This window comes from Pomacea canaliculata, linkage group LG10 (assembly GCF_003073045.1).
Source record: "Pomacea canaliculata isolate SZHN2017 linkage group LG10, ASM307304v1, whole genome shotgun sequence".
Lineage (NCBI taxonomy): Eukaryota > Metazoa > Mollusca > Gastropoda > Architaenioglossa > Ampullariidae > Pomacea > Pomacea canaliculata.
The window spans coordinates 8,088,566-8,102,822 of record NC_037599.1 but is presented as its reverse complement, the minus strand read 5'-3'; the positions used below and the strand labels follow the sequence as shown (position 1 = coordinate 8,102,822).

General features: G+C 37.1%; 1 protein-coding gene across 1 annotated transcript in view; it reads left to right on the top strand.

Moving 5' to 3' along the window:
* The window catches only part of LOC112573676 (serine-rich adhesin for platelets-like), a 36,687-nt gene extending 28,595 nt beyond the window's left edge, over positions 1 to 8,092 (top strand). Inside the window, exon 26 of the mRNA XM_025254246.1 lies at positions 115 to 8,092. The gene's annotated coding sequence lies outside the window, so the exon portion shown is untranslated. The remainder of the gene's footprint in view (positions 1 to 114) is intronic.
* The last annotated feature ends 6,165 nt before the right edge of the window (positions 8,093 to 14,257 follow it).

Below are 14,257 nucleotides of genomic sequence, written 5' to 3'. Positions count from 1 at the left end.
AGAAATTACATTTTTCAGTGTGGTATTTTTAGCCTACATTATGCATTATTTTGCTTGTGAGACAGCAAAAGCTTGCACAGAGTTCTGACCAATGGTGTTTTGGTTCTTTTACAGAGGTGCGTTGGATTGTTGTTCTTCCAAATCAAGGCAAGTCAACTTTTCAGTCATCAGGGTGTCACAAGCAGCAGTAGTTGACCACCTGCTACAGAAGTTATTGCCTTAAGCCCTCACTGAGCCTCTGCAGTCATTGGTGACATAATGAACAGATGGCGATGTTTGTCTGTTCATGCATGCATTATGCATGTGAATGTTTGTGTGTGTGTGTGATGCTGAGATGTGACATACTCATGTAGTGAAAAGATGCAGACTAGTAATGTGCAATACTAAGCCGTAGTTCAGTGACTTGTCATGGATATAATATGTGAAGGGTGGTTTCTAGCTCATGTCTCTTTGTATTCTTAAGTGCAGACTATTTCATAACTTTCTGAGAAAGCATGTGAATGTTAAAGTTTTAGAGTATTTAATGCTGTTGATACGATTTGTATCCTGGTTATGCTATTACTCTCTTGACACATTTGCATTGGTTTCTTCTCATTTTATATGTTGAGCTTTTTTTTAACATTGTTTTGCGAAAAATAATTTTCAGGTTCTTTGTACTATAGAATCTTTTACATAGTAACATTTAATTTTAGTTTTTGTTCTATTCTATATCTTATTTGGGTATTAGGAAAAACAGCTTAAACAATGCTTGAATATGTTAAGGTAGTCCTGTCTGTTTGAAGACATCCTTTTAACAATACTAGCTTAATAATATATAGAAATAATATGTACACATAGAATAAGTAGTATATACATATATCACAACATATATGGAGACTGGAAGAAAGATGTTCTGCATTAATGAGAATATTTTGAGGGGGGTGGGAGTGAGAGATAAAAGTGCTGAAAACTTTCAGAATGTATGATATATTTCTTGCAATAAGAAATTCTGTGACTGCAATAAGGATTTAGTAGGACAGCTTAATATTGAAATGCTTATCTCTCTGCTGGCTTTTGTCCATTTTTTTGTTAAGTTTATTTTTATTTAATATTTCTTTTAGCACAATTACAGCAGCTGTAATTAAACAAATTTTATGTTGGGAACTATTTTGTGGAATCCTTTCTCAGTATTGCTCCTATGGCACATGCACACTTAACAAAGGTTGTTATAGGCTGCAAAACTATCAACAACTACTTTCCAATGAATGTTTGAGACCATGTCTATGTCATTGCATTGAAGCATTTGACATCACAGTTTGACAGAAAAATTTTTGCTAATTAGCCTGTTCAGCTGGAAAGAAAGAGTAAGAAAAATTCCATTATATGTTTGTTGGCTGGGCATGGTCAACAAAACAAAGATCTGCAAAATGATGACCCTAATGGAGAACCATTTATCACTGCTTTGGCAGTTAAGCTTGGATCAGCCTATACATAAATGTTATATCCATCAAATGTGTGCAAGTGAAAAGTATCTCATTACTCAGTTCTTTTCTGTTACACCAACAATGTATTCCAGCAAGCACTTTGAATTGGTTCCTACATTTTCATGGAACTAATATGGCAATGATGAGGTGTTTAATGGTGTCAATAATATTCATGGCATCAGCTTAACAACACAGAATTATATTTTCTGAGGAGTTTTGTAATCATTTTCATTCTGACTTGCCATCAGTTTGTTTCATCTGTCAGGCTCGTGTCATCTACATCAACAAAATGCAATTTCTGTGAAATGTAAATAGTTTCTTCCCTCTCTGAACATTTTTTGTATTCCCCTTATGAATGTCACATTTATCATAATTATAAAATAATCCAAAAAAGAAAGTCATCAGTGGTCTTTAATATATGTTAAATTATTTGTAACTCCATCATTATTTTGGCCAGTAAAATATAATCATCCTGTTACATAAAAAGGGCAGAATTCAAAAGCTAGATATTTACCCTTCATGTTCATGACAGAAAATGGCATGTTTAAACTGCTGGTAATTGCTCAAGGCAGTTGAAATGTATTTGTCATTTTCAGTGAATGACTTTGTAATTGTATGCTTTTATGCTTATAACACAAGAAAAGTCAGTTACTTTTAGTGAATAAACGAAAAAGTCATCAGGCAGAACATCTGAAGGTGTTGCAACGATAAAGAAAAAAAATATGGTGAGAGTAAATATGATTCCTTTCCAACTCATATTTTAGAGAATCGAGGATGGCGTAGTTACATCATCTGACTAAAGCGGACAGCAGCAAGACTGTTGATCTCAAAAATTCAAAGATTATCTTGATTTATTACTGTTGAACTATATTGTTCTGAAAAGAGAGATTGTGTATGTGGGAGAGAAGAGGATGGGTGCAGAGTGCGTGCACTTACATTTATCCATTGTGTATCTGTGTGAAAGAGTGATGTTGATGTGACAGGCTGGTTAATATCCTTAACATGAGGTAGGATGAGTATCCAGTAACTGTTCGTGTATTATCTCTATAGTTTGTTTGACTTCTTGAAAAGCTTTGCTGTAACATAAGCTGCAGTATGTGATTATTTTCTATCTGAATAAAACATATGCATTCTTTTTTCTGTTCTCTTCATACATTTTTATCCTTTAAAATTGTGCCCATTTACATATTCCACTAATGTTGTGGAAGTAATGGTATAGATGAAGAAAGAGAGTTCAAGGTTTGTTGATGTTGCAAATATTACTTTTATTAAAGTATTTCTTGCAACATTATTATCCATTGTAAATATCAACCCTTTTCTTTAATCCGTTTTTATAAGGTATTTTTTGTGTTGCTGTTAAATTCCTTTATTTGCAGAAGACAGTATAGGACTAACTTATTTGCAAGATGTATTGTAGTGTCAGTCTTGAAATTTAACATTTTAATTTTTCTTTAAATGAAAATGATTTGTGTCTTTTTTGTGCCCATTTTGACATCTTTGTTTTCTGCATTTGCCAGTGTCATAAAAGAATGAGCACCAATTTTCCCCTGATCTTTCTTTGCGAACACTTGAGAAAAAAAATAAGCATTGTTGCATCAGTTCTGTATGGATTAAATTGACTTTAAAGTATTTAGTACTGAGCTTGCTTTCATTACTTTCTTTTATATCCACTTACCCATTACACACTGAAATGCAATTTACTTTTTAAACTTGATAATATAACATCTAACTCACAGACACTTGCTAATGCTAAGCACTTACCATAATTTTTTATTTATTGTAAGACATAAAACAATTTAATTCCCACTTGAACACAGAACATGCAAAATGGCATTGTATACATATCGTCAGTGACAAATGCATGTTACATGAATGAACCATGCACGTCCCAAAGAAATGTAAATTGAACATAAATTATGCAATCTTTTAAAAATAATAATGTGCAAACATCTGCAGGTGTTTTTCTCAAACCATGAAGCTTCATGTTTGCGATGCTTTTGAGAACTGTATGAGACAAGTAGATGAATACAAGCGTAGCAGATTTTTTATCATGATGTGATAACAGAAGAAATAAGAAATAAAATGCTGCACCAAGAGTTGACATTTATACTTGAACAATATGTTTATTATTTAAACATATCCTATCAATATTGAACTTATTGGTTCATTATGTCAGCTTTGCTATGTTCTTTCTTCCATTTTGTAATTTTTACATTATTCTGCACATTTTACCAGCATTGAACCACCTGGTTTATTTATTCAGTAAGTTTAAGCTCTTAGAAAGTGTGCTTTTTTATCGCCTCTGATGGTTGAAGTTCAAGTCCAAGTACAGCCAAACGTCTAATGCGCCTTGTACTAAACTTATTTTCTAATATAATATTCCTTTTTAATTATTTTGTTTTCCTTGTATGAACAAATTTAAGTATGGCCTTTACCAGTTACTTTCTTTTGTTAGCTATTATAGTTAGTGTATTTATTAAACAGATGGGAATAAAGAAGTGGCCTGTGCTTACATGGAGCATGCCTTTATTATAATCCTCCTGCATGCACCATTACTTGCATTTCACCAGTACTACCATACATGGTGACTGTTTGATCCTGAAGTAAGCTTTAATTTACTGTAAGTCTCTAGATCAGAGGTGATCTCTAGAATGTTTGAAAATGGAAAAGTAATCAAGATGTAAGGAAGGCTATGTATAGTGCCTTGCTTTTCTTTTTTTTTCTTTCTTTTTCTTTTTTTTCTCATCTCACATCTTAACAGCCAAACAATGACAGTTAGTCTACAATGACTGACATATAGATGGAAAATCTGTCATAAGTGAAACTGAATGTGGCATTTGCAAAAGATGTTTGTTCATTCTTTTCTTCCTTGTTTTTAATTATCTGCTTAAATGATCATTGATCCAAGAAGCTGGTTGTTATGTGTGCTTCCTTGTGATTGTACTTACAGTTGACTGTTTGTAAGTTTGTACAGACCATTTTTTAAAACTATATGAAACTAATATTCTGTGCACAAGACTGGTATGTCGTGTTTTAGACAGATGTAAATATTACACTGTACAAATGAGGATGGAGGGTTTTTTTTTTTTTTTGGTTATAAAGAAATGTAAATGAAGGGTTAGTGGGGTAAAGGTTTAAGAGTCCCATCCCATATAATTTGGGGGAAAAAAAAATTATGGACACAAGTAAGCCTCAGCCAAATAACTTGCTAAACCTACTTTGATAGAACCTGATTCGTAGGTTGGCAGTAAGGCATTTTACTTTTATTTGGTTGGGAAAAGATGAACAACTCATTAGGGTTTAAGAATACTTTTCTATCTATGAAAGTTCTGACACGATAGAACAGCCCTCTTTATCCAAATCTCAACTTATGCCTCATAATCCCTATTAAGCAGTTCAGAAAAATATGTTTACTTAAGGCTTATTGTTGAGGTTACATAAAGAAAGTATCACAGAACTGTGTACCTAGATTATTATTTAAAATAATTGTTTTGTGTAAAGTATTTGCTGGCTAAATAGTGTGCACTAAACATTGATATTAAAGCACTAAATAGTAATAACCTCTTTTTTTTTGACAAAGCAGAAACATTACGTTCTGGAATGGCAGATTTCGTTCAGAAAAAGATGAAATGTTAAGAAATTCTTTATAGTATGTTATAGTTATATTAAACTTTGAAAAGACTTTTGGATCCCAATTGCAGTTTCAAAAATGGTAATACATGTATATATAACTGTTGATGTGATGTGGTCACTGTAGTTACAAAGGTTTGTTCTTGTTCGAGTTTTAAAATAGGCATCTTTACTTCAGAAGCTCCAAGTAGGTGTCTATTTATCATGTAAGTAGTATGTTGACTTTGTCTGTTACACCTCTAGAGGCCATGTGGGACTAGTTATGTCTCTGAACTGCAGATATGTTTAATGAAATTGTCTGTGCTATTTTCCTGAGAACTGTTATGCACATTTTTAATTTATTTTTTGAGGCTGCAATCAGTTATTTATAAACCAAAATGAATGAAAGATTTGGTTGGGACTGCAGTTATAATAAGACCATCACTGTCCCCTCATGTCATGTTATTATCTGTTGGATCATTTGGTGTGTAAATATCTCTGCAAAGGAGCATATGGTTGAATTCCTGGACCCGTCAGTTGCTGATTCGGTGTAGCATATGGTGCATAGCTATCTTTCCCTTGGTGTGTGGACAGACTAGTGTGTTGTAAATCATGCAGACAACGTTGCTTCTTTACTCTCTTCCTCCACATTTTTTAGTAAGGGAGAGAAATGTAGTGAGTTGAGCATAGGAAAATACCTTTCACTAAGGTGCCATAAAATCAAGGTCAGTGGCATCTGTTTATACATTTAGTGCTGTATTAATGAGTAGAGTGTTTCATTGGTTGAAGTATTTCAACCAGAATGTGTACCCTCGGGCATAAAGAGCGTTTCCAACCAAAGCAGTGTTTATCTTTGCAAGCTAATTGTCATTTTAGACTTTGTTGGTGCATAGTGCATTGCGGTCAATCTATAGAGGCAAGAGATTGTTGTTGTTGATACTTTAACTACCCAGCTAATTTATTTGTACTGTCAGCTTCTGCAGAGTAATGTGAATAGTCACTTTGGTCTGTTGCCTACAGTACACTGTGAAGATCTGCACTGTGAATGTGGCTATCAATTGCTGTTATGAATAACAGTTGTATGAGCTTCACCTTACCATCGCTGTGCTTCATTTTTTTTCTAATTATCATCATTGTGCTTGATATTTAAATTTTGTAAAGGTGGCAGCATTTGGGTGATTACATTATTATGTATCATTACTTGTCAACACTCTCTGTAAGTTTCTTTCAGAGCCAGAAATCTTAGCAGGTCAGGCTAAAGAAGGGTAGCTATGGGATCATCAAATCATCCAAGGGGACATATATGCATGTGGAGTGTGTGAGAGCTTAGAGAACTGCACAGAAAGGGCAAGCAAATTATTAGTCTCATACTGTTTTCTTTCTAGAGAGTCTCTTCCCTCCTCCTCCAGCTACATGCTTTATCTATCAGAATATAGTGGCATGCAACTTGTCTTTTTTTTTTTTTTTTTTTAAATCACAGTTCCACTTTTTCTAAGCCTTGGAACTCTGCTGTAAGCCATCCTGGGGATAGGGAAAGTATTTCTGCTCTGAACTGTTATCTTACAGATAGAATGATACATACAAGTTTCATAAGCTCAGATGATAGAACTTCTCAGGTAAATAAATTATTGGGAGGTGAAAATACCAGTATGATTGACCTTGCCTTGCTTCAACCATCTCAAGGAACACCTCCATCTGCATCACCGGGCAAGCCTCAGTCACAGGTGGTGTTCATGCATATTCATTGCCAGTAAGCAAGCAGCATAAACAAGTTATTATCTCAGGCATGAACTGTTGAATATTCATCTGGCTGATATTGACATTTGTTATAAAATGCCATATATCAAGACCTATGCTGACAATGTGACCTTGCTTTCAGCATAAGACCATACCACTTATTTTGTGTGCAAGAACAGTGGCATGATGAACTGCTTCACAATGAGTGCAAGATTGTGTCTCCCAAGAAAATGAATCGATGTGGTGTAAAGTAGCTGCCATTGGATCAAGGTGCAGCAGTTTTCACCGAGTATATGGAGTTTGCCATCATTTTTGCCTGACTTTTTTGTATGTCGTTTTGATACGATATGACCAAACGCATTTCCACTGCCAAGCTGACTCCAGTGTTACACTATGTATTTTGTATTAATACTTTCCATGTTTACCAAAGCAATTTGCTTGCTTTTTCCATCCAAACATCATATGGTATAGAATGTCAGAGATGTGTCATGCTTTCTCTGGTAGAGAGATTTTTATTAATTCTCTAGGATTTTTATGATGGAAATTCATCATTTTCATTTGCTCTTGCAAATTACATGGTCATCCTTATATTAGTTTTCATCACATTAACAGTAAGCAGAAAGATCTTAGAAGGAAATTTTTACCACCTGTGGCCAGTATTTTTTACATGCTTACGAACTTACAGTGTTCAAAGGGTTTCTGTACTTCGCTTGTGCTACAGGAATACAAGTTAAGTGGTTTTGTGAAGGGAATTAATTTCTATCTTCCATTGAAACCTGGACATTTGGTGTCCATTCCCCACAGCATTTCAGTTATTAAACTACAGACATTTAAGAGTGTGTGTGCTAAGGCCTTCAGGTTAAGTATGAAAAGAAGAGGTGTGTAATAGTGGTCATGGATTTCTAATCAAGTGATCAACAAAGAATTTAAAACAAAATCAAGCATACACAAAAGCTGGGTGCCTCAAAAGCATGTAGATGCTTGTGTAGGAATGGCCTTATATAAAATTCAAGGTGAAATTTTAGGGATGAAAGGTGTAGAGAGGAAGTGATATTGATGTTAGCGTTACAAGAAACGGGATGCCCATGTAATTTGTAACTATTAGGGTGGGATTGAAATGTTTGGTTTCCTTTTTTCTCTCATTGTTCCATTCCAATGCACCATCATTTACACCTCAGTGTTGTCATTTGTGTGAATATTTCAGAACTATTTATTACTCTTGTACACTTGACTTGCTGTCATATAACAAACAGTAGGCTACAATAAATGTGTTGTTCACCTGATGGGTTCCATGTTTGGTTATGTGTACAGCGAGGCAGATGAAGTATAGGAAATATTGGGGGTGGGCGAAAAACCCAACAAAAAGATGTATAAAGACCAACTCGACACTTCCGGGAATACATGAAAGATTCACTCACTTTAGTCCTTACCATTTGGGTAGCGCGTAAAAAGTAAAGATAAATACAAAGCCACCCCACCGATGTTTTTTTATGAGATGTGAAATAGAAAGGTGTGAACACTAGGTGTTACATCGCATTGTAATTTGTCTGGATACAGATTTCGGAGGGTTCACAGCGCTGGTATTTTACAAATCGAGGCAGGGTTGGGTGTTTTCAGTGTCGTGGCGTCCATAGCAAGACCAGTGTGTCGTGAGACCTCTAAAGGTTCCTTTGACTATCCCCACTTGTAAAGGCATGCTTGGTTTCCAGTTAATTCGTGTCTTTCACATTTCGACTTACTGGCACAAAACAAGGTTAAAAACAAAAAAAAAAAAAAAAAACGCCATGAAAATGGTGTTGAAAGTTGGAAACTATAAAGCTAACTGCTCTACTTAAAGTCAGGCTTTAGCAAGTCGCAGTGATATTCATAACCATAACTAACGTGACCAGACGTTACGGGACGCGTGCTGATCATGCTGTCGTCGCTGACAGTGCCAAAAAAAAGCGAGGGTTGCCGAGGGGGGGGGGATGATTTCCTCTATCAAGGAAAGGCTGTAAACTAGGAGACAAATTTGAAATTATTAATCAGAAGGCGATAAGCAAAACCTAAGGCAAGAATGCAAATCAATGTACGGTAATCAAATTTTTAAATACAAGCAGGACATTGATCGACTTTTTAGATGAGAGCGGGACAATGGGCATCCCGCCGGGGCATTTTATGAGCAGGCGGGACACGCGGTCAAAGGCGGGACTATTCTGCCTAAATCGCAACGTCTGGTCACCTTACCATAACAGCATCACACCATCACCATGGTATTAACAACGCACCACCATGGACGCATATTATTAGTTCGTGATCCGACGCAAGCCGAAATTATAAGGGAGACAACTAGCATGGTAGAAACTGTTTGGCCGCGAGAAACCCGCTAATAGCTTCCCCTGCATGATTAGCTTGACCCGCTAGGTGGCGTGGCCAGTCGTCTGCTACTGTAGCGGCGCGGCTAAATGAATGGGGATTGATCGCTCACTGTATGCGACGCTCGAGAAGCGAGGAGGTTCGCGTATGACGAATCGGGAGTCACAGTTTTACATCTTTCACTAAGAATGTAAGTACAGTTATAACCGTTTAATTACTGACTTCTTCTTATCATGTTCATAATGATGACAATCCTAGCTTGGCTGTTTTTACCGTCTTGGTTTGTAGAACACACTACACACCAACAGTGTTACGTCGCGATGGTCGTCTGCTCGATCGATAGCTGTGCATTGGTGTGCTTCGTCGTCGAGATCACACGACTTGTTTGAATTTCCCATCCCAGCAGTGGAGTTATGATATAGTCGAGGAGGCGTTAGCCTTGCCAAAGCTAGTTCTTTTCAAAGCGGACCTGATGCCTTGATTTTGTGTAAACGGAGAGAAATTCGGTTATTCCGAGGATACAATGGGAATAGATAACCGGGATAAGTTTTTTAGACTGAGCACAGTGAAACATCTTGATTATAAGTGATCTGGTGTATGGAGAACACAGTGCGTGTGTGTGTGACCATTGATTGGAATAATCTATAGAAAATGTGAGTGAAAAAAAATTTTTTTTTTAAAGAAACCCACACATCCCGATATTCAAAATGAATAATTATTGAATAATTCGTAATTTTCAGAACATATGGATTCTCGCATGTTCTTACTAAAGCAATTCCTAAAGCAAATCATATTCTGGATAGTGGAAGAGAATAGTGGGAATAAGCCGGTTGCCTTTAATAGAAGAGGGAAAGGAAATCTTAAGAAATAAAGGGTAGAGGACAAAACATGTTAATGAAATTGAATAACAAGTTAAGAGAAGGCTCGGATTGCTAAGTTCTAAAAATTTTCTTGGTGATTATTATGTAATCCTTAATTGTGTACCTTATGTACCTTAATTTTTTTTGAATCCTTGCTCATTCGAAAATATTTGTAGCCTCAATTCACTGGCTCATCTGCCTTGCCAGTCCAAAAATAGATCACACAATAAGCATCTAGCTTCTGCAATAAAAGTATAGAAATACTCTTATCTGACGTGTTGTTCAGGCCTTCAGTGAGTATACACATATATTTGTATTACTAATAACATGTATTGCTAAATACATGTGAGCTAAGTGTGCTTTTGGAGTATTCTTCCATGAATAATGATTTTTTTTTTTAAATCTGTCTTCATGATTCTTTCATGGAAAAAGCATCACTATAATAGTTAAGCCTTTCATCAAACTCTGTAAACAGAGATAAAGGGGTCTTTCTGATATTCTGGTGTGAAACAGTTTTCGATATTAATAACATTAAAGTGAAATTTACTCTTGGAAGCATCTTTAATTAGTGGGGTAAAATACAAAGAAGCTGCGTTTGCTATTTTTTTATAACTAAAACTAGCATGCATTTGCTATGTTGCGGCTCTATGCTTCTCGAGGAGTAACAGGAATAAACTAAACTATGCATTTGCCTAAAGAATAATAAAAAAAACGTTATTCATAATACAGCTGTTTCTTGTATGCTTTGACTTACATTCAGTTAGTTACCAGCATGAGTTCTGCAGCAAGAATACACCTTTTGGGTGGTCTTGGTTGCGGATTTGATGCTCACCTCATGTTCTTGAAAGATTCCTCATGAATTGGCGAATATTTTATCTCTTTGGTGTACAATTTGTAAAAGGATCTTTCCCCCATTGTGAGCAAAGCAATCAACATTTCGTGTTAGTTTGCATTAACCTTTCCTCCGCCGTTGCCACGGTCCCACCTTTTGTATCAACAAGGTCAGCCTGGTGCCTTTGTAAGGTTACTCACAACCAGACAGGTTTTTTTTTTTTTGGCTCGACTTTCCACAGAACTGCAGTGTCTTTGAAAGGCAGCCCTGTGGACTCCGACTCGAAGGTCAGAAATTTTACCACCTTCGTGAATTTGATCCTGTTTGCAGACCATATTAATAGCTAAGTTTGCTTTTGGATATAAAAGAAGATCTTGGATATCCTGGAATTCCGGACAGATGCATTAACCGAATAAGTTAGGTCGTGGATGCCGCAGAGTATTTGGTGCCGATTACTGGCGATTCGCCACTACGCATTGCACCTCTGTAACTGCGTCTTTCTAGTTTGTCTTTTATCCCCGAACATTAGTGGAAAACTTCGAGTTCTTTAGTTGTCAGCTATGGCACAGGAAAAGCGTGTATGCGGGCCACCATAAACTGCCTGACTTGATAACAATTAGCCATGATTGCCGGAAGTTTTTAAGGGATATTTGGACAAAGGGAAGGCTTAACAGAAGCAGGCTGCCCTTTTGCGGTAGGCTGGTCTAGGGAAAAAAAGATACATTAGGTATAAGGCATATTGTTTATCAATAATTACCACACGGGGTGCAAAAGGTGTAAACATATATGCACAATAGAGAGAGAGAGAGTGAAAGGAAAAAAAACTCTAATCAGGGCGACCCCAGCAAAAGCGGGGCCTTTGGTCGAGCCGATCTTTGTCGAATATAATCATAGCAAATGTACTATTCATGATACACGTTGCCAAACAAGTGAGATAGTGTGCAACAAAAGAGCGAAAGTAACTCCTGAGGGGAGAGAAGAAAAGGCTTTTTCTAAATGCTTCTGTTGCTTCGGACATCAACAGACGATGTTCTCATTTCTGAGTACTGTAGTACTCAGTAATCTCAGTTTTCATTCCTCGCTCATTCTTGCCCAGGGACGGGCAAAGTTTTCTTTTTGTGGACCAGTCTAAAAAAATCTAAGCTATACGATGATGGGCCGGTAAAAACCCACACCGGGTGACTACACAACAAATCTAGTGATCATGGAATGAACAACCAATGAGCTCATAATGGGGTTAACTTACAGAATTTATTGTGTAAAGTGAAGCTTTCAATTCGCTCACAAATTTTAAGACCAGCCTTTCATTTGAAGGCAGCCGCCCCGATACTTTCTAACGACTACATCGGACATGTTAGCCGTTTTATCTTTGTACTTTGTGTTAACGGACTGCCGATTTCAAACCTGTTGTATTTGATAAATTTCAATCAAATTAATCTAGGCAGAATAAAAGAAATGAAAACAAGTGCAATTCACATTTTGGCAGTCAGGCAAGGCCCTAAGACGTCCGCGGGCCATAGTTTGCCCACCCCTGTTCATCCTGTCGTATGGATCGGTGTGGGAAGGAAGAAAAGAATGCATATATATGTGTGTAAGCGCGTAATGAAAGTGAATAAATGTGGTTTGCATCGGTAAAGGGGGAGACAGACACAATCGCATAATTCCGCTTTTAAATTTTGACTTTCAGTCTGGCAGTCAAATAATTTATCTTTAGTTATGTTTAACAGATTGAGTTAAAAATCTTTTTACTGAGCATGATGGGATGAAATTCCATCTACATTTAACAGTTTTACTGTTGTTAGCGGCATCAAATATTCAGTGACACGTTAGAAAGATTTCGCTGACATCACTAAAGAGTTGTGAAACATTTTCACTATTATTCATAGAGGATCACCGAAGGCCTAGACAAATTGTGCAACAATGGATATTAACTATCTCGCAGATCTAGTTCACCAACACGATTTGTGTCCAGTAGTGCACTCGAGTGAGCCCAAAGAATGTCATTCTAAGTTCGTATAGCTGTGGATTACTTGGAGGAGCGGTACTGACAGAGCGAGGCTTTAACGCGCCTGATGGAATTTGTGAGAAAGGTCATGCATGGTGACTGGCGTAAAATTTGCCGATGGCATAGGCTACGTTTATGCTACGTAGGTCTGAGGAAGTGATAGGTAACTGTTACTTCCCATCCTCCCGAAGTGTGTGTGAGAGAGAGAGAGGAAGAAAGGAAGAATAGCTGTCTAGTTAGGGTTATGTACATCGAAGCTTGTATATACCTTGTGGATGGTGGAATGCCGCACGCGTGGGTAGCAACGTAGTGGCCACAAACTGTAGCTCGTGTAAATCGCCTTACTGGCCTTCTCTTTTTCGTTAAGCCGTTTGTTTAGCTAAATATCTTAGCCTGTGTGTTTTACGGATTAATAAAATCCTACTCTCGAGATTTAGGTACTTGGCTTTTCTCTACTAGAGATAGTATTTTTTTTCCCGTTTAATTCTTTTAGGTACATTGCATTGTCTCTATATCTTTCCTTATTTTAAACTCCAAGGCGCGTGTAGTCACATCGTCAATAGATTTAGCGAGCGTTCATCCATTCTTTCGATATACCTTACAGCCAATAAGTGAAAAAAGAACCGAATTGCCTTGAGCACTCTGGTACCTTCCGCTGTCTTTACTCTCCTGCAAACACATACACAAACACACTGTTGTAAGTATCTGCATTTAGAACGGTTTTATGTAAGGCCAAATATACGGCAGTATTCAAGGCTTTCTATTCAGCTACACCCTTGCCAACATTTAACTTTTTTAACAACACCGTGATAAACAGATTCAGTGACAAACTTAATTTTCTTGTATGCCGTGAAGTGCATTATCCTGTTCTGATTCGCTCACAATCATATAATGGTTTCGAACCTAGACAAGTACAAAGGCATCGTTGTGCCCTAGCGTCCTTGTGGTGAGTCATCGATATAAGTCTGGACTGGTGGCTTATCATCGGCCAGTTTCTTTCTGGCGTTTTGTGTGACTTGCAGGTTTCCAAGGTTGGCAGGCATCTAAAGTATGCGCAGCATGTCAATCTTGATTGCATAGAAGCTGGTCAATGCGTTGTTAACACCCATTTCTTTTTAAGTGCGCTATGCCGCATCGCTTGTGGTCGCAGTCTTGAAGTTGTTGCATGTCCCAAATCTCCAACATTGAATGGGATAATTGTTTGGTGACTGACCAGGCATGAAACTTAATGTGACGACGGTCTTCTGTAGAGACTTTTGAAGAACGGGGGAAATGCTGGGGGAAATTAGGACGGTGTCTGACAAAAGACACACCTTGCTGTTGTCGGCTTGGACTTAACGGTGACACCCAGGATAAGCAATACTGTGTGTATGACGGTGCGCTGATCGCTTTTTTT